The sequence below is a fragment of the Perognathus longimembris genome, chromosome 10 (genome assembly GCF_023159225.1).
Source record: "Perognathus longimembris pacificus isolate PPM17 chromosome 10, ASM2315922v1, whole genome shotgun sequence".
NCBI classification, from domain to species: Eukaryota; Metazoa; Chordata; class Mammalia; order Rodentia; family Heteromyidae; genus Perognathus; species Perognathus longimembris.
Genome location: NC_063170.1, coordinates 67,775,377 through 67,799,835, shown reverse-complemented (window position 1 = coordinate 67,799,835; position 24,459 = coordinate 67,775,377). Strand labels below are relative to the sequence as shown.

Genomic DNA, 24,459 nt, shown 5'->3' with positions numbered 1-24,459 from the left:
TCTTGATACAATTTTTCTTTTAGTTTGGTAATTTTTTTTCATTTCTTTATTGTCATATTGTCAAGAGTGATGTACAGAGCGGTTACAGTTTCATCATATGTAGGGCAGTGCGTACATTTCTTTCTTTCTTTCTTTTTTTTGGCCAGTTCTGGGGCATGGACTCAGGGCCAGAGCACTGTCCCTGGCTTCTCTTTGCTCAAGGCTAGCACTCTGCCACTTGAGCCACAGTGCCACTTCTGGCCTTTTCTATATATGTGGTGCTGAGGAATTGAACCCAGGGCTTCATGTATATGAGACAAGCACTCTTGCCACTAGGCCACATTCCCAGTCCAGTGTGTACATTTCTTATCCAATTTGTTACAATTCCTTGTATTCTTGGGAATGCAAATTGTATCCTAAAGTCCAGTTACTGTAAAACAAGCCCAAAGTATGGTCAAACAAATGAATACCAGTAACAATATCTACTATTCAAGTAAAGCATCATGAATGATATTGAGTACAATATAACAGAATTTGTAATTTAAGTAGTATTAGTAATGGAAGATGAGAACTCATAGGAACATCAACATATGGGTAAGTTTTGCTAAGCAAAAAAACCTCTTGCTACAGGTTACTGAGTAAAATGCAGTCTTTGAAATGGTTATCCCTGGTTAGCTAGTGGCTTGGTATAGGATCCAGCTCTTTTCCCAGACCAGCTGAAAATATTCAGACTTTTTCAGGAGACTTTAACACAAAAAAGTATTTGAAAAAAACAACAACAAAACAGATGCTAATTTCTGATCCAAATGCAGCAAATATTTTATCTGTATTTGGGATAAAACGTTTGTGTTATTAAGGAACACTCAAATAATTAGCTCAGGATACTGACAAAATAGCACTTTCTTACTTCCAAGACAATTTATCAAGTAGAAAAAAGGAACCTATAGGGCCGGGAATATGGCCTAGTGGCAAGAGTGCTAGACTCATATACATGAAGCCCTGGGTTCAATTCCTCAGCACCACATACATAGAAAACGGCCAGAGGGCTGGGAATATGGCCTAGTGGCAAGAGTGCTTGCCTCGTATACATGAAGCCCTGGGTTCGATTCCTCACCGCCACATATATAGAAAACGGCCAGAAGTGGCGCTGTGGCTCAAGTGGCAGAGTGCTAGCCTTGAGCAAAAAGAAGCCAGGGACAGTGCTCAGGCCCTGAGTTCAAGCCCCAGGACTGGCAAAAAAAAAAAAAAGAAAGAAAGAAAGAAAGAAAGAAAACGGCCAGAAGTGGCGCTGTGGCTCAAGTGGCAGTGTGCTAGCCTTGAGCAAAGAGAAGCCAGGGACAGTGCTCAGGACCTGAGTCCAAGGCTCAGGACTGGCAAAAAAAAAAAAAAAAAAGGAACCTACAGTTATGTTAACATGCTGTTAACATTAAGATTTGCTAATAGTGCAGAATAAAATAGCTCATACTTAAATACTCTGCTTAATTTTCTTTCCTAAAACTTGACTGGCATGGATCTGATATTTTTATCTTTTTAAGGTACAACTTTTCTGAGTCATTTTCCTTCCTCAATCTTCCAAAAATCATTTCAAAATTATTTAAAATAATAGAATTTATTTAAAATATACAAGAGGTGATATTGGTCAAGATGCATTGTTCTCATAATCTGGCACATAGAATTGTAATATCCTTACATGACTACTTAATGAAATAGAAAAATTATTTAGGTAGGCCACTTAATTTTTTTTCTCTGTTGATAGATAATACATTATGGGAAAAAAAGGGAAAGGAACTCAGAGGACAAGTAATACCAACAGGAAGGGACTAAAATATGCTTGTCACTACTATAGCCTTCCATGACAAACCATAGCAAAGTCTTTCAACACTTATATTGTTAAAATAATTTAAAACTTTCTCTTATGAAAAATTTCAAATATAACAAATCTAAAATTGTATACAGAACTTTATTCAACAAATATAAATTCCAATCTTTTCTCAATTATTACCACCATTCCATTCTAAATCCCAGAAAATACCATTTCTCCTTTTCTGGTTGGTCATGGGGCTTTTGTTCAAGGCTACTTTGAGCCACAGTGCCACTTCCAGTTTCCTGGTGGCTCATCAGAGATGTGTCTCATAGACTTTCCTGCACAGGCTGGTTTTGAATCATGATCCGCAAATCTCAGCCTCCTGAGTATTTAGGATTACAGGTGTGATCATTTCCAATCTTAGCCTTCTTTTTAGTGGGGGAGAAGGAGGGTCTGCCATTAGCCCTTTCCTACAACTCTCATTACCATATTTAAAACAGTATCATCCAATCTAAATCCATTTTGAGCACTCTTCAATGTCATTAATCTCAAAACTATTAAAAATAATAAAATACTGGTTGAGGATATGTAAAGTGGTAGAGTAGTTGCCTAGCAAGCACATAGCCCTGAATCCCCAATATTAAAAAAACAATAACAAAAACAAAAACAAGGCAAAACCCTGAATTCAACCCCTAACACCACAAAAATCCATAATAAACAAACCTACCATCAATCACGAACAACCTGGTCTCTCTTATCTTTATCTGAAGACACCTTAACAGGTAGATGTTAATCCCATGACAACATACATGATGCCCAAAAGTATTCTAAATTTCTAATGTTTGAAAACTGAAGTGTTGTTTCTTTAAAACTCCTTTACTAAAATTTTAATATTAAGTGGCCTCTCAGCATATGATGGGGCATGCCTGTAATCTCAGCATAAGGGAGGCAGAAGGATAAAGAAGTGAGCAACAGATTGAGCTCAAATTAAGGATTAAGGGTATAGAACTCAGTGGTAGAGCACTTGCCTACAACCAAAAAAAGCTTAAGATCTAAAATGTTCCATGTTCTAAAAGAGCTCAACCCCTATACTCCCACACATATACACATCTCAAATTTCAGCTTGGCACCAATCACTCCTTTGTTAATAATTAGTTTTTTGCATATAACCAATGAAGTAATGGAAATTAGGTGCTATTTATAGCAGAGGAACCTTATTTATTCTAAGATTTACATGGAGTTTAAAGTACTGATCAAATATTCATAAACAACACCAACTTCCAATTTTGGAAGCTAATATCTACTGGATGCTTATTTTTTTAATCAACCACTATTTCTAATCATTTTAAATGCATTAGCTCATGTAACAGTCATAACAATTTTATTAGTAAAACATTATTGTAGTAGGCCAAAGAATTAAATTTGAAATTCCAATTAATCACCATTTCTTTACCATTTGACATATTCTAATCTGCTGTTTTAAGCCCACATTACATATTAGAATGTGACATACTGTTGAAATATATTGTAATTTTAAGTTGCTAGTTAGCAAGAATAAAACAGATTTAAGTTTTAAGATTTTAAGAGACTTAAGATTACTTAAAATTTATAAAAGATGCCATCTTTTCCATATAACATCTAAATTTCAGGCCTAAGAGTAAACCATTCAGGAAACGTTAATTAATGCTTTTACAAGTAGCTCATGAGGGTCCCAAATACTGACAAAATCACCAGAGACAAACATGATCTAGCATTTTGAGACACACTAGAAAATATGTTTCTTATTTTATACTGAACATACTAAATCAACAGCCACAGGCACCAGGCAATAATTGTTTTTAAAAAGGGCAGCATTCTTAGGCCTTAACCATTGAAAATGCTTAGAAATAAGGGCCAGTGAAAGACTAAAAACCATTTCTAGCATCCAGACTCTGGCAGGTAAAGACCATTAAGAGAAGGATAATCAGTTTCAAATAAAAAAACCAAGTAAAGAGTAACAAGAAATTGCTGAGATGGTCAATTCCAGGTTTGGGTTACAAAATGATCCTGCAACATCTTATTGTACTAGAAAGCAAGGAAACAAACAACTGAGAAGAATATTCAGAATGAATCAAAAGGACTTAGCCAGTAGCCATGGGAGTATGGCTTAGTGGTAGAGTGCTTGCCTATAGCATGCATGGAAGCCCTGGGGGGTTCGATTCCTCAGTACCACATAAACAGAAAAAGAAGTGGCGCTATTACTCAACTGATAGAGGGCTAGCATTGAGCAAAAGAAGCTCAGGGACAGTGCCCAGGCCCTGAGTTCAAGCCCCAGTACTGGCAAACAACAACACAAAAACCATGAACACACATAACACTACACTAATTACCTCTGGAAGTTACTAAATTATCAATCTATTATTTTCAAACTGGTAAATAAGAGGGAAAAACACTTATCTTGCTTTATATTTAAACAATTAACTCTATATTTAAACAATAACTTAAAGAGTAGTCAAACAGTAAACAAGGGGCAATAATCCAGATAATAAATGAAGTGCTAAGATAACAATTCACAAGTGCAAAGGAAAAGAATGGATTTAGGCCAGTGATTTCTTTTTTTATTGTTATTCTACAAACAGTGTGATGTTCAGAGGGGTTACTGTGACAGAAGTCAAGTAATGAGTGCATTTCCTTTTGGACAATGTCACCCAGCAAGTAATTTTCTAAGTGTGGCTTGAGAACTCCTAATTCCTCTAGATTCTTTCAGAGGGGCATGTGAGGTCTTCTTTTCCAGTTACATTATCTAGGCAAGTCCAGATTTTCTTTAGTTTTCAACTAAAACAACATATACCACAACAAACTACAGGCAGAAGCAAGTTTGAAAAAGCATCTGTGTAATCTCTTAAGCTAGGTGTTGATTTACATAAATATATAACAAGGGTCACTTAAAAAACAATGCAGTGATTTTTTTTAAAATTAAAAACCACGTTGTTAGGCTGGGGATATGGCCTAGTGGCAAGAGTGCTAACCTTGTATACATGAGGCCCTGGGTTCAATTCCCCAGCACCACATATACAGAAAATGGCCAGAAGTGGCGCTGTGGCTCAAGTGGCAGAGTGCTAGCCTTGAGCAAAAAGAAGCCAGGTACAGTGCTCAGGCCCTGAGTCCAAGCCCCAGGACTGGCAAAAAAAATAAAATAAAATAAAAAATAAAAATAAAAACCACGTTGTTAACAGGATATTACCGATTTTAAAATTAATAATTTAAACCTCAATAGACACAAACAAAAGCTCTTTGGGATTTTGAACTCAAGGTCTCATGCTTGGAATCTTCCATTTTTAAGACCACAAAGTCTGACGTATACAACAAATATCAATAGTTGCTTAACATGACATATCACTGGGTAAACATCACGAAATGCAATGGTAGTATACAATACTATTAAAACAGTATGCTTGGGGCTGGGGATATGGCCTAGTGGCAAAAGTGCTTGCCTCCTACACATGAAGCTCTCGGTTCGATTCCCCAGCACCACATATATGGAAAGCGGCCAGAAGGGGCGCTGTGGCTCAGGTGGTAGAGTGTTAGCCTTGAGCGGGAAGAAGCCAGGGATGGTGCTCATGCCCTGAGTCCAAGGCCCAGGACTGGCCAAAACAACAACAACAAAAAAAACCGTATGCTTGCAATCTATCTAACCACTAATTTACATGACATATACATAGAGAGAGGTCATCTAATAATAGTAGAATGTATTAAACAATGCAGTTTTTAATAAATCTAGCGTAGGATCCTATCCTATCCATTTTTTTTTCCCCAGATACTGAATCCAGGGTCTTGGTGTGCTAAAGCACATGCTCAACCACTGTTCTTCAAAAGGATTTTTTTTTTTTTTTTTTTTTGCAGTACAGGAGTTTCAGGTACTCCACCATTCCTCTAGCCCCCTTTGTGTTGGTCATTCTTGAGGTGTGTGTGTTGGGGGGGGGTGTTCTTATTTTAGGCTCAGGAGCTATGAGGGCTGTGATACCACTTGTGCTTCCCCAGATTACTGGGGATGACAGGAGTTTAACAGCACCCATCAACTGTGCTTCCCTACAGCTGGGCAATAGGCTTACACCACCTCACTCAACTATTGTTTAAGATGGAGTCTCTGAAATGCTTAAGCTCAACTGGCCTCAAACCATGATCCCCAGATCTCACTGCCAACTCCCTAGTAGATACAAGTACAGACTTGACCCTGACTCAAATTTAATATTTTAAACTAGTAGAACTTTATAATACGAGCCAAGGTAAGTCATTATTTTCTATTTTGTTGTAGTTGGATTTTTCTATTTAAACAATTTAAATAAATGGAGAAGTGGCTTGTCAGAGTGCCAGCCTTGAGTTCAAGCCCCAATATAGGCAAATGTATTAAAAGATCAATCAACCCATCTCTACCCATTTTCATGCTACTTACAAAAAAGAAAAGGCATTCTAAAACTGCTTATTTGGAAATAAGGGATGGGGTGAATAAATAAAAATCCTAGCATACAATTGACTTTAGAATCAGAACGCTGGCTGGGAATGTGGCCTAGTGGTAGAGTGCCTGCTTGCCTTGCTTACATGAAGCTCTGGGCTGGAGTCCTCAGCACCACATATATAGAAAAAGCCAGAAGTGGTGCTGTGACTCAAGTGGCAGAGTGCTAGCCTTGAGCAAAAAGAAGCCAGGGACAGTGCTCAGGCCCTGAGTCCAAGGCCCAGGACTGGCAAAAACAAAAACAGAATGCTAGGAATAAAAATTGGGTTGTTAGGTGGAGCCTCAAGTTCCCTCTACAATTTACAGTCCAATCAGTGACCGTTTTTGAGAGTGAAAGGAGTGCAATTGCTAACTATGCTAGGATATTAGGTATAAAGCAGGGCTGCCCCAGGAAAACTAAGATACATACAATTGCTAACCAAACAAGACTCACTTGAAAATCATTTTCACAAAGATCAATTCTTTGGGTAAATATTTTCCATAGAAACATGTTAGTAGTATTATAAAACACAACGAAGGTATGACACAAAAATTACTTTTCATCTCTCTTGGCTGGCACACATGGACTCTTTATAAAGTGTAATGTGTCCACTTCTTGTTGCTTTATGCACTATGCAAATTTCTACCCTTTTGATAGCAACTATTCCTAAAAATTATGAGAAGGTGACACCAACTGAATCTTGCTTCTCAAAAAACACATCTTCCGGGCTGGGGATATAGCCTAGTGGCAACAGTGCCTGCCTCGGATACACGAGGCGCTAGGTTCGATTCCCCAGCACCACATATACAGAAAACGGCCAGAAGCGGCGCTGTGGCTCAAGTGGCAGAGTGCTAGCCTTGAGCGGGAAGAAGCCAGGGACAGTGCTCAGGCCCTGAGTCCAAGGCCCAGGACTGGCCAAAAAAAAAACAAACAAAAAAAAAACCACATCTTCCCATGGACTTCCCACACACATGGCCCAGCTAGACTTCTACTCAATTTGTGAACTGATACATTATTCCTAGCAACACTTTAAATTGTAACTTCCTAGAGATTGAATAAGGAAGAGAGAAGTAAAAACATTTGGGACAGATCAGCCAAACCTAAGAATCCAAATTAAGAGCCTGAGAGTTAGCACTGTTTTAAATATTTTGGTTACAGTAACTTGAGATCCATATATGATGTTACCACCAATTTCATTTTTAAGTTACTATCTAGGTTTATTACAACTTACGTGCTCTGCCACATGATCTGCAAATATTTTGGGCTGTTTTGTTTTTAAAGTAATGGATAAACTTTTTCTATAAAAACAGCACAAATACTTAATATGTAAGTTTGGTATATAGGATCTCTAAATTTAGTCTCATCCAAAAATGCACCCTGACACCATCAACTTGGTGTTATTTATTTATTTTTTGCCTTTCTTTTTTGGTACTGGGGTTCGAACCCAGGACTTTGCACTTGCTAGGCAAGCTCTTTGCCACTGAGCTACATCCCAACCCAACTTGATGTTATTATTAAGCTATGCACTTGAATTTTGCTTGCTATAAATACTAACTTTTCTAAAAAGAATATATTTTAAAAGGAACATCAAATTTTAGATTTGCTCCAGCATTTTCTTTAGACCTCTTCTTTTTCTTTCTTTCTTTCTTTCTTTTTTTTTAAGGCATTCTAGCTAACATTTTTCAGGCCATGGCCATGACAACGTATTTTACTTTCGTGGCTAAACTGTATCACAAAAATTGAGAAAGGAAAATTTTATTCATACAGCAATCTAGTGCTACATCCAACATGTAAGTAATCTCACTAGCTCAAACCTCTTTTCTGTTCTGTTTTAGGAGGTTTAGGGCTGTAGGTGTAGCTCAGTGGTAGAGTGCTTGACTAACATGAGTAAAGCAGTGAGGAAGTTCAATGCTCAGAACTGCTACCCACAAAAGTAGCACCTTTATTAAACCCCAAATGTTATAATAAATATGTGTGTACATCTGTTCTGGGGCCTGAACTCCCTCTGGGCCTTGTGCTCTCACCCCACATTTTTGTGCTACCACTTGTGCCATCCACACCTTCACTTGTGGCTTTTTGCTGGTTAACTGGGGTCTTGCAGGCTTGTGAGCCTGGGATGGCTTTGAACCTCTATTCAAAGACCTCAGTCTCCTGAGTAACTAGGATTGTAGGCATGAGGCACCAGTGAACATATCCACATTTAGTTTTAAAATAACCCTAATTGTGGTTATTCCTTTTCTGGTTTCTCAGAATCAACCAACTCTTGACAACCCACATGAAGCAAAATATAACTATATGAAGCGGTGGTCTAATTGTCAACAGGTCCTTCTAAACTAAAGCTTTACTTGAATATTAAGAGTGCCCAACAGTTGATTATTAACTGCAGATCAACCACCTTCACAGAAGCTATAAAAGTGTATGAAAGTACAAATTGTATGTGTTGAGGCATGCACTGAGGTTAATAGCAGAAAACAGAAATTTTCAGTATGGGCCAAAGATCATAACAGGGCAGGGGAAAAAAAAAACCAGACACGGGGAGGAGCACAACAACAATCCCCCTCAGAAAAATAATGAACCTTTGTGATTTGTACTAATCTTAACATATCAACATTATTGAATATACTAACAAGATACCAGGTCCTAATCAGATCACAGTATCTAAGAATTGTGAAATAATCATCTTACTGTATTCAGCTGTGCACATACCTTATTAGATTACTGGGCTTTGAGTTTTCATTTCAGTGGGGAGGGGAAAGTCTGTGTCAGAAGACAATAACAACAAGAAGATAAAGATACATTTCTTGGGGCTGGGAATGTAGCTTAGCAGTAGAGCGCTTGCCTAGCATGCATGAAGCCATGGGTTTGATTCCTCAGCACCACATAAACAGAAAAAGCTGGAAGTGGCACTGTGGCTCAAGATGTAGAGTGCTAGTCTTGAACAAAAAGCCCCAGAACTGGCAAACAACAACAACAACAAAAACAACCCCACATTTCTTGTTTTGAGGGTGGTGTTGGATTAAGAAGGCTTAAAGAACCCAAATTATATAGCTTGAAGAACTCAGAGGCACAAAGTATATCAAACAGATAATTAACTTCATTTCCATTAAGGTAAAGGGGCCAAATATAAAACTTTAATGTTTTGAATCTTATTTTAGTCACAAACCCAAATAAACCCAAGTTAGTATTTTCCAATACAAATTGCAAATATCTATAGAAGGTATTTCATCTTTCTTCAAGCTAAAAACAGTGGGATCTGGTGGGATAATGACTTGTGTGAACAGCTAATGAAAATTAAGTATGCTTAAAAAGCTTTCTTTAAGGCTTAGAATCTGAAATAGCTTATCAAGAAAGTAAAGGCCACCAAAGTTATAAAAATCCCTCTCTATTGCTACAGACTTTTAAGAACAGGCCAAATGAGCTTTATATTTAAACACACACACAAATCCACAACTTAACCATAATAAAAATCACAGTAGCCCATTCAATTTTCCCCCTTTGTCCTAGTTTCTTTTTTGCTGGGAAGAGGCGTAGTGAGATAATAATAGCAGGAAATAAGGTAGAGCAGCTGCACAGGCAAGATGAAGTACAGTATTTGTGTTTTAGCTCTATTCTATCCTACCGCTGGGCAGGTATTATTGAAAATAAATTTAGCTGTTTGGGGAGTCACGTTATGAAAACCTTTGGGATCAAGATGTGGTCCTCTTCTCTTTGGCAAGAATTTTTTAGGGCCTCTAGCAGGATTTGGCAATAGAAGCCATAGAAGCAATAGAAGTCATCCATGGTTTAGAGTTTTCTAGTTATTTGGGACGAGTAACAAGAATGTTATCCTAATGCTAGCAATATTGTCTAAACAGAGACAGCCTCTTGAACCAAATGATTTTTTTTTTTAGTCCTACAAATCTGTGGAAATGATACAGGTGAAATGACTACTCTAAATTTCTGTAGCAATATATAATTTAGTTTACTAAATTTCATATTAATGTTCTTGCTATTTTACTCATGAGAAACTTTTATACTATACATTATACATAATGTCAAGTAGGTTAACACTCAACGTTAAGTTGGTAACCCTTATCTTCTATAAAAAGTAACTGGTCAAGTTTGCTTAATGGTACAATGTATATATATATATATTAAAAGTAGTGTTTTGGATATTTGTTAAGCTTAAAACAGTGTCCTCTTTGTTAAACCATAAACAGAAATTGGCATTCCAGTTTCATTTACTTTTTCATACTAAAGGGAAAACTTCAAGGCGGGTTTAGTACCATTGTAATACATCTCATTCAATCAACAGATGTGCTCTTAGAAACTGAGTTCAAGCTAATTATGACTAAAATTCAAATTCTTTAAAATATATCAAGCATATAAGAGATATGCTTTCTTTTCTTATAAAAGGTATGTTTTTCTTATGGAAGAAAAATCCTTTAGTAATCGAAGTAATTTCTATCCAATTTGTGAATTCAATTGTTTACTTAAAAACTAGCATAGGGATATTTTTATTTTAAAAGTTGCTAAAATGTTATTCATATTGTTAACATTTTAATGAAAACTTCAACAGAACCTGGGATTTGGAAATATTTCATGATTTTGCTTTAGAGGGCTGGATAACTGACAGAGCACCTTCAACTCTAGTAACTTTCTGGGGGTATAACACAAACACACTGGAGTTGAACTTAAACTAAAAAATGGCGGGAGAGGTTCCATAGGAAGTAGGGATAACCCTGAAACAGTCAAGTAGTTTTTCTTCAGTAAGCATTTCACATGACAGTGGCCTGACATAAATGCACGATAGTGTTCTCTTACTAAAATTGGAGATGAGACTATTTTACAAAAGAAAACATATATGTTGAATCTCAACCCAAATACACAGTTTATTAAAATAGGAGTTTTATTCAGACAGAATATTAATTTTCATTTCTTAATAGAATTTGGCTGCCAAATGCTCTTGACTTAAGTCTACTCAGGAGGTGACTTGTATTTAGGATGGTAAGGGTGGGAGGGGGGGTTATGAGACATATTTTAACCAAAACAAGGCTTTATTTTTCTTTAGAAGAAAAAATGGGGTTCCTACCATATATTGTGAGTCACATGAAATTTGGAGTTAGCAGTGTTTTGTATAAATCCTACACAAGTGGGAATGAAAAATGATTTTTTAAATTGTATGCCAAGTGGATAGTCTCCCAAGAAGCTCCTTCCTCCCCAGCCTTTCCTACCTCCCGCCCCTCCCCCACCAACACTGCCTCCCTGCTGTGCAAAGAGCCCTTTGTCCTGCCCCGCACTTATCTTGCTGTTTGGCCATATTGACAGGCCCACTGGAGGCATAATAAGGGAGTCAGTCTGACATAAGCAGCTGGCAATTTGAAACAAAAATCTTCCTTTCCTACTCACACCAAATCCTGCTGCAGAGGTCTCTGGCTCCTCCCTTGCTTCTATCTATTTCTCACAGCAACAAGGAATTCAGTATTTTCTCTTTCCAGGTAATACAAATTAAAAAAAAAAAAAACTTGATTTCTTAGGTACAAAACAGCTATGTACAAAAGTTCCTATACCTGCTTCTGCGTTGTGATTCACAATATAGGCCAAAAGGCATTCCTAGCCCTGGGTGTGTGTATATATAGCATGACCAGGAAGATGATTATTACTTCAATTTACCACCCAAACTCTGACAATTCTCATACTACAAGGAAGACAAGGGCACAGAGAAAAACAAAGCTACAGGCACACACCAAACAAAACTGGCTAGCAAAATTCAAAAATTCTAAAAAGCAGAAAATTCACTTCTTCTGTCTTCCTATCAAAGATACTTAAAGTAAGACATTCCCTAGGTGCTTAGCAAAGAAAATCAATATGATGGAAAAAGTGAGTGAGGCAGGATGGGATTAGAAATTTTCTTGCTTACTAAGAGCACAATAAAGTAGTCTGAGACTTAGCCTTCACTGTTTCTTTATTTCACAGATCCTTTCAGTAAGTGTTAAGACTTTGAACACATTCTATCAGAATAAGAATTTTCTAGTGATACTTTCTAACAGGACCATTCCTCAAAGTTACTGGAAACTCTTTAACCAATTTGTAACATACAATAGGAAACATTTCAAAAGGCTAAGTCATTTAACCACATATGTACAGATAAGTGAAAGTCTTTACCATTAATGAATCTTAACCAGTAGAAAAGTCAATCATAAAGTGAAAGGTTAAAATGCCATTTGACCAAGTACTTTGGAATTTCTGGTAGCAAGGAAGAGTGCAACATAGTATCAACTCCATTCATAAGTATACTACATTTATTTTCTTAGGAGTGCCTCTGAAGTGATCTATTAATCAAATTATAAATGTCTACCAGTTGTATTATTAAATACACATCATGCCAGACATCTTTCAAGAATCTAAGTTAACTTATATTTTAAGTCATGTCTGTCAAGAAATTTCAGTTTTTATACTTGAAACAACTTTCATATACAAAACTCACTGCTAGGCCTTCTAATTTCAAATGAAAGTGATAAATTACTAGTGCTCAGCTGAATTACATAGTAATATTTTATTCTGAAGTTACTTCAATAGAGAGGAATAAGTGGTTATCTGTAAGGCCGGGGTTGTAGCTCAATGAGAGCACTTGCCTACTGTGCATGAGTCTGAGGTAGAGCTCAAGACTACCAAAAAAGTGGATTATCTGCACATTAGAATTTGTACTATGACTTTCTCATTTAAAGGCAAAAATTAAATAGCCATTCTTCTCAAAATGGCCAGGACAATTTCAGAAAGTAAAGTCCCTGCACACGAAACACTATCAAAAGATGTAACAAATTCAAATAATTAATTCAATTAATCTATGAAGAGGGTTTCAATGGTTCTTCAGAAAATGGCTTTCTTCAGAGCACAACTATTTTAAAAAATAGGAAATTAAAGTTCAAAAGTGTTGTGCAATGTAATCTCTTTATTACATAGTAATCTCAACAAAAATTTGTATTGTGTACTATCAGTATACCCATCAGAATGAAAGTATACATGGCCTCTTATATATGTAATAGTAATAAAAATGAGAACCAACTTAAAATATTATTCATTACAGGTTCTGTTTTATAGTTCTGCTTTTATCCCTAGGAAAACAGTATGTTTATATTTGTGAAAGACAAAATGCTTTCCATTGTTTTTTTGGTTCCTTGCCACAAATTACTAGTCACACTACAAATTACAGATGCTCGTAGGATTTAAGCAAAATGTATGGAAAATTAAAAAAAAATTTTTGAGGGGAAAAAAGGTAGATGTTTCATCCATGGAGTCCTGGGGAAAAATAACACCCTGGGCATATGTGTCACAGGTACGGCCTCCAATGGTGGTGTTATATGGGTGGGTGGTGGTTCTCCTTCAAGTACTTCCATGTTTGACGGACTACTCAGTTTAAGCAATAATGCTAACATTCAAGGATTGTAGGTCATGGGAGACCACAACCCAATGAGAGGAAGGTTGCCTTCAACATTGTGAAATAGATTCAATCAATTGCTGAAAATTGTGTCTGGGTTGTACTGTTATTTCTGATGGCTTATAGCCAAAGATACATCTTTGTGACCAGGAGACTACATGCAACACACACACACACACAAACACACACAACCAAACTTCTATTCAATAAGGTAAAATATGGCCCAATATAGGACACATAGTATCAAAAAATAAAAATTGAGGCAACAATTTCTTTTAGAACTAAACATGCTAGGGGTGTGTGTGTGTCCTCTTCATCTGGTTCTCAGGAAGATTTTTACATTTTACTTTCTTTAGCTTTAAATTGATTCAAATGAAACTTTTAGTCCTACCCCCCCCACCCCCCCGAAAAAAAAAATCCCTCACAATAAAAACCAGATATAAAAACCAAAACTCTACCAACCCTCCCCCCAAGTCTTTAACTGAAATCATCAGTTTCCATTACTGATATCCCTAACTTGATAGAAGGCTATGAATTGGTAATTCTGCTCTCCCCACCAATAAAAGGCAAACTAGTTCAGCCTTGAAAATTCTCAGGTTTCCTCGTCCTGAAGCAGCCATGGCCTCTCAGTGCAGCTCCCTGCAGCCAACAGCATTAATGGACGCTGCACTGCTGTCCTTCCCTGGAGACGGCAGCCAGCGCTACTCAAGCTTCTCACGTAGCAACCAGAGCTCCAGAGCCAGCAGCTGCTGCTGCCTGGGTATACTCACCCCTATGATCCAACACAGGAACAACCTTCTCTCTACCCAACCCCCACTCCTTACACTATTTTTTTTTTAGACCAGTGCTCCATGCTAGGAGAGTTGGAATAATGCTTTTAGAAACAATCCTAAGGTCACCCCTTTAAATGTGGATCTTTTGCTAGGGGGAAAAAAAACAACAACAACCCAAAAACGTTTACTAGATTTCAAACACTCATTTTAATGAAGCCAGCAATTTCAGAGTGAAAGATTAAGCTGTAGTGTTTAGAAGGCACTAAACAGTCAAATTTAAATGTGCAGCTAGGGACAAGAGCTTTGTGTCATGTCCTACTAACGAACATAATTCATTTTTCCACACAGAATGACAGATTGAATAAAGCTTAAAGACTCCAATCCCATAACAGGCCAACATTTTTGGCTACAGAAGAAAACTAATGATCCTCCTGAGAAAACTGGAAGAAACCCAGTAATTTTTCCCCCCCTGTGTCCTCCAAAAGGCCCAGAAACCTCTGCTTATGTATTTCCTGCTTTAGATTTAGCTCAGATTCCACACATTTAAAATTACCTTATAACTTTTCCTCAGCCACTTTATTAATATACTAATATAAAATTAACAGTCAAAAATACTTTAAAAAAATCCGTGGCTCACATTCTCCTGAATCTTCTAAGACTCAACTCATCTGGATCTTCCTTTCAAATAAAAAGTACAGCTATGTAACATATGCCCTAGGAAGAAACGTAAATATGACCTTGGTCACAAATATGCCACCTAAAAACAACTTAATCAAAGGAGGAAGGAAAACAGCAAGGGAGCCTGGGGATTCTTTCAGTACTAGGAACACAGGGAAGATTGGAGAAATAACTTCAGGTATAGACAAAGCCCAGTGTAATCCAGAGCTCTGGGCAAGAAAGGAGTTACTGGTGAACACATTGCACAAGTAACATGAGAAAGCAGAAAATGCAGGTCATACACGCACCCCTGACCCAGACCAGCAGAGCTGGCTGCAGCATCAGTCCCCATTGCAGGAGAAAAGACCGCTTATTCCCAAGGAGTGAGGCAGGCTAAGGAACTCTATAGAATAAATTAGCATAGAAGGGGATTTCTCAGCAGTTAAAACTTTCCCTCTCGTGCGATTCACCTCCTTAAACCGGGGCTTTTTCTCACCACTGTCCACTTCATATCAGGGCTTGCACGCAGAAGCAAGGAGAATTCATAAAGGATAAAAAATTTTCTGCCTTTTTAAGACGTTCTCTCACAAGATCGCTCTCCACGCCCAAGGCAGGGAAAGCGATCAAATATGGCTCAGTTCCAGGCTGGAACCCAACAAATTCAACAGGGATATCTCAGATACTTGGGCAAACGCCACGGGGAGCTCAAGAATGTGAGATTGGTGGGGCGGGGGGGGGGGAGGTGGGGGGTGGCGAAGGTAATTTTTGGTGTGGGAAAAGCAGGAGCCATCTGAGATGGGAATCCGAGAAGGAGAGGGGGGAAGTCGTTCCCAAGACTGAGGCGGGGAGACCTGGAGACCCTCAGGAGAGATCAGAGTTGTCACAGGGCAGCCAGAACCCGGGTGGGGGTGGCTGGGGACGGAGGAAAACATGAAGTATGCCCGTGTATTTTGAGAGCAGGGCACCGAGAGGCCTAACCTCGAGTGAAAGGTAAACGTGGAGTAGGCAGTTTCCCCCAGGAAAAGGGGTGAAGAGGCGTGGGGGGAGGGGAGCGTCCTGACCCAGGAAAAGACGTGGAAAGGGTAGTGGGGTCGACTGGATCACACAAGGAGCCTTTCTCCCTAGCACAGAGCGGTGCGACGGTGTGGAGGGGCTGGAAAGGGGCAGCATCTTTCCTGCCCCGAGCCTGGGGAAGGCCAGGCCCCACGTCCCTCGGAGAGCGGGCGCACAGAGACCAGAGGAGGTGACCCTTCCTCCCTCGAGGCCCGGGCGTGAGGGTCGGGGTCTCTCTCCTGTCGGACCCTTACCTTGTCCCAGGCGCTGCCGGGGCCTGGGGCCCGGGCTGCGGCGCACGGCACTCCCCGGGAGGCAGCAAGACTCGAGTTAGGCCCAACGCGGCGCCACGGCGTTTCCTGGCCGGGAATGGCCCGTACCCGTGAGGTGGGGGTGGGGGGCAGAAAGGCGGAGCGAGCCAAAGGCGGGGAGGGGGAAGGGCCAGGGAAGGAGGGGGGCCGGCACTACTGTGTTGGCGGACTGGCGGGACTGGGGCTGCGTGAGTCTCTGAGCGCAGGCGGGCGGCGGCCGCCCCTCCCCCGGCGGCGGCGGCGGCAGCGGCGGCGGCAGCTCACTCAGCCCGCTGCCCGAGCGGAAACGCCACTGACCGCACGGGGATTCCCAACGCCGGCGCCAGGGGCACCCGGGACACGCCTCCCGCTGCCGCGCCATTGGCCCCTCCGCCCACTGCCCCCCAACCATTGGCCAGCTCGCCGCCAATCAGCGGAAGCCGCCGGGGCCGCCTAGAGAAGAGGCTGTGCTCTGGGGCTCCAGCTCCTCAGAGAGCTTCGGCTAGGTAGGGGATCGGGGCTCTGGCGGGAGGGAGGTCCGGTGGGTTGGGGGGGTGGGTAGGTTGGGGTGGCTGAGGTGGACCGGCGGTGGGTGGCGGGTTCGCTTTCGTCGGCGGGGTACCGGAGCGTATCGCTTGTAAGGCTGGGAGGGGACGTTGGGAACCGGCGACCGTGCGGGCGGCCCGCCCTGCGGCAACCGGAGGGGGAGGGAGAAGGGAGCGGAAAAGGGCTTCAAACCGGACGGAGCCATTGCTCCCGCAGTGGGAGGGGCGCTTCCGGCTTGTCTCTCGTCGCTGATTGGTTGCTTTTCCTCCCGCCGTGTGTGAAAACACAAATGGCGCGCTTTGGTTGGAGTAGAGTGCCTGTCAGTTACAGCCCCTGGAGTGCGCAGCCGCGGGGCGATTCTCACTTTGCCCCCTGGGTGGGGCGGGTGGGTAGGTGTGTTGGGGGGGGGAACTGGACGGGCGGGCGCGGCCGGCCGCCTGCGGGGGCGCAGGGGTGGGGGAGTGTAGAGGGGAGGGGGGGGAAGAGGGGAGGGTCAGTGAAAGTGGCTCCCGCGCGGACGCCCTCCCGCCCCTTCCCTTCCTTCTGGGGCGTCGTTTTACCCGCCGCCAGCTCGGCTTCGGCGTCTGATTGGCTCCCGAGGCCCAGAGAACGGATCTTTGCTATTGGCTCGAATCCCAAACGAGCGAATCGGCTGCGCGGGCCGGCCGGCCGGCGGCGGGGAGGCGGTCATTGGTGCGGCCCTCCCCGAGGCCCAGCGCCGCAGTGTCTGGCCTGGCGCCTCTGCGCAACGTGGCAGGAAGCGCGCGCCGGAGGCGGGGGCGGCTGTCGGCCCGGGCTTATGGGTAGTGGCGGCCGTGGCTCCGCCCCGGGCTCTCCCCGTCGCTCGAGGAGCCGGACTAGACCGACCGGCTCTGGGCCTCCGTGGGGGCGGGCGAAGGGACGGAGATCGGTGTGGGGCTGGGATGGGGGCGGGCGGTGCTCGCCCTCCGAAGGTGGGCGCGAGGCCGCCGCGGTCCGCAGGGAGCCGCGGCGTCGGGGGCGGGCCGGGCCGCACCCTGCTCCGCAGGGGGAGGGGAGTGCCGCAGTGCCGGGCCGGGAAGGTCTCCCCGCCTCCCGAGACCCCAGCCTGCGCTCCTCGGTTTTATTGGTGGGATTCTTTTCGACCCCGGTTTCAGGGCTGTAAACTGGTTCCTGGGCGTTGTCCTGCCTCCGTGAGCAGGTGTAAGACTTTCGTCGGGCTGAGAAACTAGCCTCGATTTGCCTATGTATGGGGAAGGAAGTGTAATGGGGAGGAGATGGAGCCTAGGGCGTTCACCTGGGGCTAATTTTATGTAGCTATTTCTTAGGATCCTTTATTTTCCAGCAAATAAAGGCCTGATAAAGAGTCTTAGGCTTTAGGGCCCCCCGGCTACACCACCAAAGCAAACCCAAGTTGAGTCACGAGATTTTAGCCTTTGTTTGAGAAGCCAAAGCTTCCCGCCCTCCACTTTCCTCCTCCCTCTGCATTCCAACAGTCACTTCTGCACTCTCACTTGTACCTTGGCCCCATTACTCATTTGTTTTACTGGCTCCTCCCATCCCTAGACATTGCTCTCACATTCTCTTTTCTCCTGATCTCCTGTAGCCTGGTGAGTCACGAAACCAGACAGATTAGTTCTACCACAAATGGAGGCTTGAACAGGGGCCTCATTGTTGCCTAGCAGTGCTTTTATTCCTCTTTAGTGAACTTTCCTTAGCTTTTACCTGGGTTTTCATCTTCTCCTTTTGGCGCTGGGGTCCTAGTCCTCTTTCATTTCCAAAGATAGGCAATTGAATGCAGAGTTCAACAGCATGTCCCTTTCTTTTCTGAATACCTTTTACTTGAGCCTTTTATTTCTGTTCTTATCAATCTGTGTAACTGAGTTCAGTTTCTTCTATAACAGCCTCCAAACTCTGACATATCATTTTCTCTGATTGTACGTGTTGCCATCATGAGCCCTAAAGTTAAAAAAATCATGAAATGGCAGGTGAAGATTCCTAATTGCTGACTGAATTCCATTCTTATGAATGATGCAAAAGGACCCTCAGTGGGGTAACCTCAATTTTTTTTTTTGGAGACAGGATTTTACTGTGTTGTGCAGTGTGCATGATTGATTCTCCTGATAACCTCCCAGTTGGGACTACAGCTGAATTCTAGATATCCACCAACATCCCAGGTGAACCCCAGTTTTCTTCCCACTGCCCCCCCCCTTTTATGGTACTGGGTTTGAACTTATACTTGCCAGGTAAGCATTTTACTGCTTGAGCCATACCACCACCTCTTCATGCTTTCATTTTTCTTTTCTGCTAGTCCTGGGGCTTGAACTCAGGGCCTGGGGACTATCCCTGAGCAAAGCTCAAGGTTACAGCTCTTTACCACTTGAGTCACAGCACTACTTCCAGCCTTTTGTGTTTATGTGATATGAGGCAAGATTTTTTTTTTTTCTTTATGCCAGTCCTGGGGCTCTGGGTTTGGGCTCTGTCCCTGAGCTTTTTCTTTCTTTCTTTTTTTTTTGCTTAGCACTCTACCACTTGAGCTGCAGGTGCCACTTCCGGCTTTCTCTGTTTATATGGTACTGAGGAATCAAACCAAGGGCTTCATGCCTGTTAGGCAAGCACTCTACCACTAAGCCACATTCCTGGTCCTAAAATTTTTAATTGCTTGAATTGAGATATTGGGACTTTTTTCCTTTGGCTTGGGCTGGCCTCCCAACCTACCTGCTGTGTTGTAATAATTACAAGTTCCAGCCACAACACTGATAACCTCAGTGTCATGTTCTCAGCTAATTACTTTCCACATATACACTCTCAACTGTTACCTCTTAGCTTACAAGTAGGATTGATTGCTGAACTCATCTAGTGATGTCATATAATTTTAGCGTGGTTCCTTCCGGAATTGATACATCTTTGCTGCTCCTTATCTTCCTTAAGGTGGAAATTTCATTTCCCTCCAATCTTGCCTTCCATGGCCTATTATCCCATGAGCTAGATCTTAATATTCAAAATTTGCCATTACTCCTCCTGACCCCTTTAAGCAGTTGTACTCGATTCAGTACATTTTGTGTTGCTGCTGCCATAATGTGTTTATGCTGAACTTGCTGAGGGCATAGTCTCTTGTTGAGTCTTGTACTGCTAAGCTCCTTCTATTGCTTCACACATAGCACACTTGAGTGAAATGTAAATGTCTCTATGATAACGTTCACACACTTTATATGCTTTGTGCTCCATTTTGTATTGTTTCAGCATGGACATGTGGCAGATAATATAGCAGTAAATGCAAATTTGCATTATGGATTACAGAATACCTAGAATGAACATTGATAATCTCCTCTTATACTGAGCATTGGCAAAATAAAAATTGGACCTGTCTCATTTAAGCAACTATTTTTGTGTTCATCCTGGGGCTTGAACTTAGGGCCTGGGCACTAAGTGCTGAAAACTAGTGCTCTACCACTTGAACCACAGCCCTATTTCAGCTTTTTTGGTGGTTAATCGACGAGTCAGAGGCTTTTCTATCAGGGCTGGCTTCAAAGCTTTACCCTCAGATCTCAGCCTATTGAGTAAGATTACTGGTACCCAGCTTTTTATTCTTTATTCAGTGGAACAGTGCTAGAGTTTGAAGTTGTAGGCTTGGCACTTTATAGGCAAGTGCTTTTCTACCTGAACCATGTCTCCAATCTATTTTTTTTTCATTTCAATACTTCAGCTATCCTTACCTGAAAGCTAAATCAAACAGACCACCACTAAAGCGAATTTGCCTTCAACAGTAGTGTTAACAAGATGTTAGTTTGTATTTCAAAAGAGGAAGATACAATTTCATTAAACCATGAGGGGTGTTTAATGAAATCTGACAAGTTTGATGAGGAAATGGACTATATACTTGATGTTAATAAACTCCAACCCTAAATTTCAGTCCTGAAAATTTTTATTTTGGGAGACAAATTAGGAGAGGAGCCCATAGTGGAACTATAAATCAGTCTACTTAATACTGAAGTATTTTTTATGTCATCAACTTTTAGTTACACCTTTATAAAAGACATTAGGAGTGATATTTAATTTAAAATGTTAGATTAGGTCCTTAGAATAGTTGTCTACACCCATTCAATATGCAAATTAGTTGCCTAGCTATTTAGTGGAAATAGTTACTAAGTCTTGTGATAGAATGTCCCTTTTCCTGTGTCCCTAAGTTTTTCAATTGTTTTTTTCTCCAAACAAAAACCCTGAATGAATGGAAAACATTTTGAGAGATGAAGAGCAATAGGTAATGCTTTGCAGGTTATAGGAGTGACCTAGGTTTCCTAATTTTCTATTCATGGAGTAAACTGCTTGTTAGACTCTTGAATACATAGTCCACCAGTGGCTCTTCCCTGGATTTCATGTAGTCAGCATTGCAGTATTCCTTTTCTTACGTTTTTCTTCCTTTGGGTTTATTTAAGTAAACCCTTTTTCCATCTCTGTAGTGGTGCCATACATACTCTTTCCTGTACTTCTAGGACAAATTATTTTTATACTTGCATGAGAAAGTTGGTGAAAGCTGTGCTTGAGGTTTTAAAATTTTTAATTTGCAACATTTGAACTAGGCAAGCTTTACTCCTTTTTTGGTGAATGGAGGTTTGGCATAACTATATAATTATGGTTTACAACTGTTGACAGACTATGATAGGGTCTAAGATCACAGGGATAAGACTAGTTTTGACTGTTTCAAGCCGATCTTAATTATAGAAGACTGTTAGATAACAAATGCAGGAGTCTGGTATTTGGCTTTAAAGGTAGAGTTTTCTTGGTTTTGTTTGTTTACCTAGTGGTATGATGTTTTAGAAGACATACTTCTCCGTAAGTTTTTTTTACTCATGACCTTCCATTCTTGACAGCGTTCCTGAAGGCAGCAGGAATGACACAGGAAGGATAAAAGCAGGCACGTCGGCAACCAGGCAACTTCCTGCATGAAACAGAGTTCCTGAAGGCACCAGGAACAACAGGGAGGAAAAAGCAGGCATCTCCACACCAGGCAACTTATTGTGTGAGCTAGGGTAGGAAAACTGGACTCAAGTACGTCCTTGAAGAATGGGTATTTTGGAGGTTGAATATGACTGAGGTGTGTCCTGGACACAACCTGAATTCTGAGTTGTTTCCTTCTCCTGCAAGAGAAATTGCCAGACATGGACCAAATGAGTTTCAGGGTGTCTAAGAAACCTCCAGTTAGGCCTTCTGTGAGTGCACAGGATAGTCAAAGGAGAGGAGACCTACTGAGAATGGGAAATTTACTATAGGTCTAGGAAAACCAAGGAAAGAGCCAAGGGAGATCCCATGATATTCTATAGTCCACTGAGGGGAGAATGTTGATGTGGGGGAGCATGATTCCTGAACCAAAAATGAGATGATCCAAATATTGTTTTTTGGGGGCATGAGGTGGGAGGCGAGTTGGGGGGCTTTGACTCCCCAGAGCTTAGGAACTGTCCCTGGGCTCTTGATCCACAGCTCCACTTACAGTTTTCTGGCAGGGTAGCCAGAGATAAGAACCTCATGGACTTTCCTGCTCAGACTGGTTTTGATCTTCAATTCTCAGATCTCACCAGCACCCAGCTAATATTGCTTTTTTTTTTTTTTTTTTTCCATTCCTGGGGCTTGAACTCAGAGCCTGTTCACTGTCTCTAGAGAGCTTCATTTACTCAAGGCTCTACCACTTGAGCCACAGCGCCACTTCCAGCTTTTTGTTATGTGGTACTGAGGAATGAAACCCAAGGCTTTATGCATGCTAGGCAAGCACTTTACCACTAAGCCACCTTCCCACCCCTGTATTGCTTGTTTTATATGGCCTAAAGATCCAGTTTGCTGAAGTTTTTTTTTTTTTAACCTAAATTTGGCTCAGATGAGGATAGTGTTGTGCCAGACTGTCAGTGAAATGACCTTGTCCAAACAGGAAGAGAAAGATTATGCCCTTTCCGAGTTACAATGACAAGATTATATTTGTTTCCTTTTAAGAGAAAGGGGAGGGCCCCAAAGAGAAGCACGGGGATCACTTATCCTGCCTATTTCCTCCTCATATTACACAGACTGAGGTACAAGATGGCCAGGATTCAACCCAAAAACCAGAGGAGACAGAACAATGTAAAAAGAACTTAGGAGACTTTCTTTTGCCCTCTAAACAGCAGATAATTTGCCTGTCATTTCCAGTGGGGGCAGGCAAAACTAGATTTGTTCATGCTCATCTTACAAACGGGTTAGAAATTTTCAGAAAAACCCAGGTTTTATACCTGAGCTGATAGGATGTTTATTGTTAATATCCTCTAACAGGGTAAAAACAGATGACTAGAAGATGCAGCTGTGGTCACAGGAAAATTCACCATCCCCCGGGGCTAGGGGCCGTGTCCACTGACGTTCCCTACCACCAAGCCCAGAATAGATGCAGATCACCAGTGTGCCCAACAAGAAAAGGAAACCTTTTCAGCTCTAAAACAAACAAACAAAAAAAAACAGATGAGAAAATATTCTGGCCCAGACTTGAAAGAATGAATAGGACATAGCTTTTTGAAGGTCATACTTGTGACCAAGGTCTGGCTGGACATTACCAAAATGTTACAAGATCTGCAAAGCAAGGCCAATTTAGGGAGGCAGGGAGTCTTTGTGAGAAAAAAGAGAAGCAAACAATGGTCAGAGCACTTGTACCCCAAGAGAATACAGATAACCACCAGGCCAAAAGACCATTTAGTGGGTCTTCTGACTCCAGTGTATACATTGAGTAGTAACATTTTCAAGGAATTTCTAATGAATTCAAAACCCGAAACTAGATAGCATTTGGATTAAAACCTGTTCCTTTTTTCTGATGGTCCACTATATCAAAGTGGATTAGATTAATTACATCTATTATAATCTTCATTGGGTAGCCAGCCAGTTAGTGATAAGGCTGCTTTGCTCATCCTTTTTTAGACCGTCTACATTTAAAAATACTATACAAGATTGGCCAGAGAAACTGGAATGAAAGTATGAAGACTCTTTGGTTTAAGAAAGTTTAACTTAGCATCACTTAAGCAATAGGAAAGAGTGCCAAGTAGTGTTAGTGCAGGTTATGTTCTATAGTCATTTTAGTATTTCCTGGAAAGGACAAAAAGCCAATAGTTTCAACCTAGAAAAAGGCTACTGAAGGAATTTATAGGGTAAAGCACTACATTACATTGGTTGGAAAAACAGGCATAATAGTTGAGAAACTTAAGCCATTTGGTTCATAGTGCTGAGTTTCTGTCAGATGAAAAGCAAAAGAACTATAATGTTAAAGATTTGTGTGTAGACCTGGAACTCTTAATTCATATGTAAAAGTGCACTTTTGCCTTTCTTACAAATGGATGAATGTATAGACATGGCTTTATCTGTTCTGATTTGTTTGTTGGGCACCATCACTAAGCAAATACCTTGTCTATGAGTTTGGTAATAAATGCATACAAAAAAGTGTGAAATGTGTTTTAATTTTGTAGTTTATCCTGAAAAGTTGTTG

General features: G+C 41.3%; 1 protein-coding gene and 1 long non-coding RNA gene across 18 annotated transcripts in view; one reads left to right on the top strand and one right to left on the bottom strand.

Annotated features, from left to right (window-relative positions):
• Positions 1–16,761, bottom strand: part of Setd5 (SET domain containing 5) — a 76,810-nt gene extending 60,049 nt beyond the window's left edge. For 7 of the 17 annotated variants that reach the window (XM_048356208.1, XM_048356215.1, XM_048356210.1 and 4 more), the window contains exon 1: positions 16,410–16,759. The gene's annotated coding sequence lies outside the window, so the exon portion shown is untranslated. Of the gene's footprint in view, positions 1–16,409 lie in introns of all 17 variants that reach the window. The other 10 variants (XR_007212396.1, XM_048356223.1, XM_048356224.1 and 7 more) reach the window with 4 other exon arrangements.
• On the top strand, positions 293–22,450 carry LOC125358806. The gene is made up of 3 exons (XR_007212398.1): positions 293–334; positions 2,231–2,234; positions 21,516–22,450. It is a non-coding gene; the product is annotated as an uncharacterized LOC125358806 (long non-coding RNA).
• Positions 22,451–24,459: the final 2,009 nt, after the last annotated feature.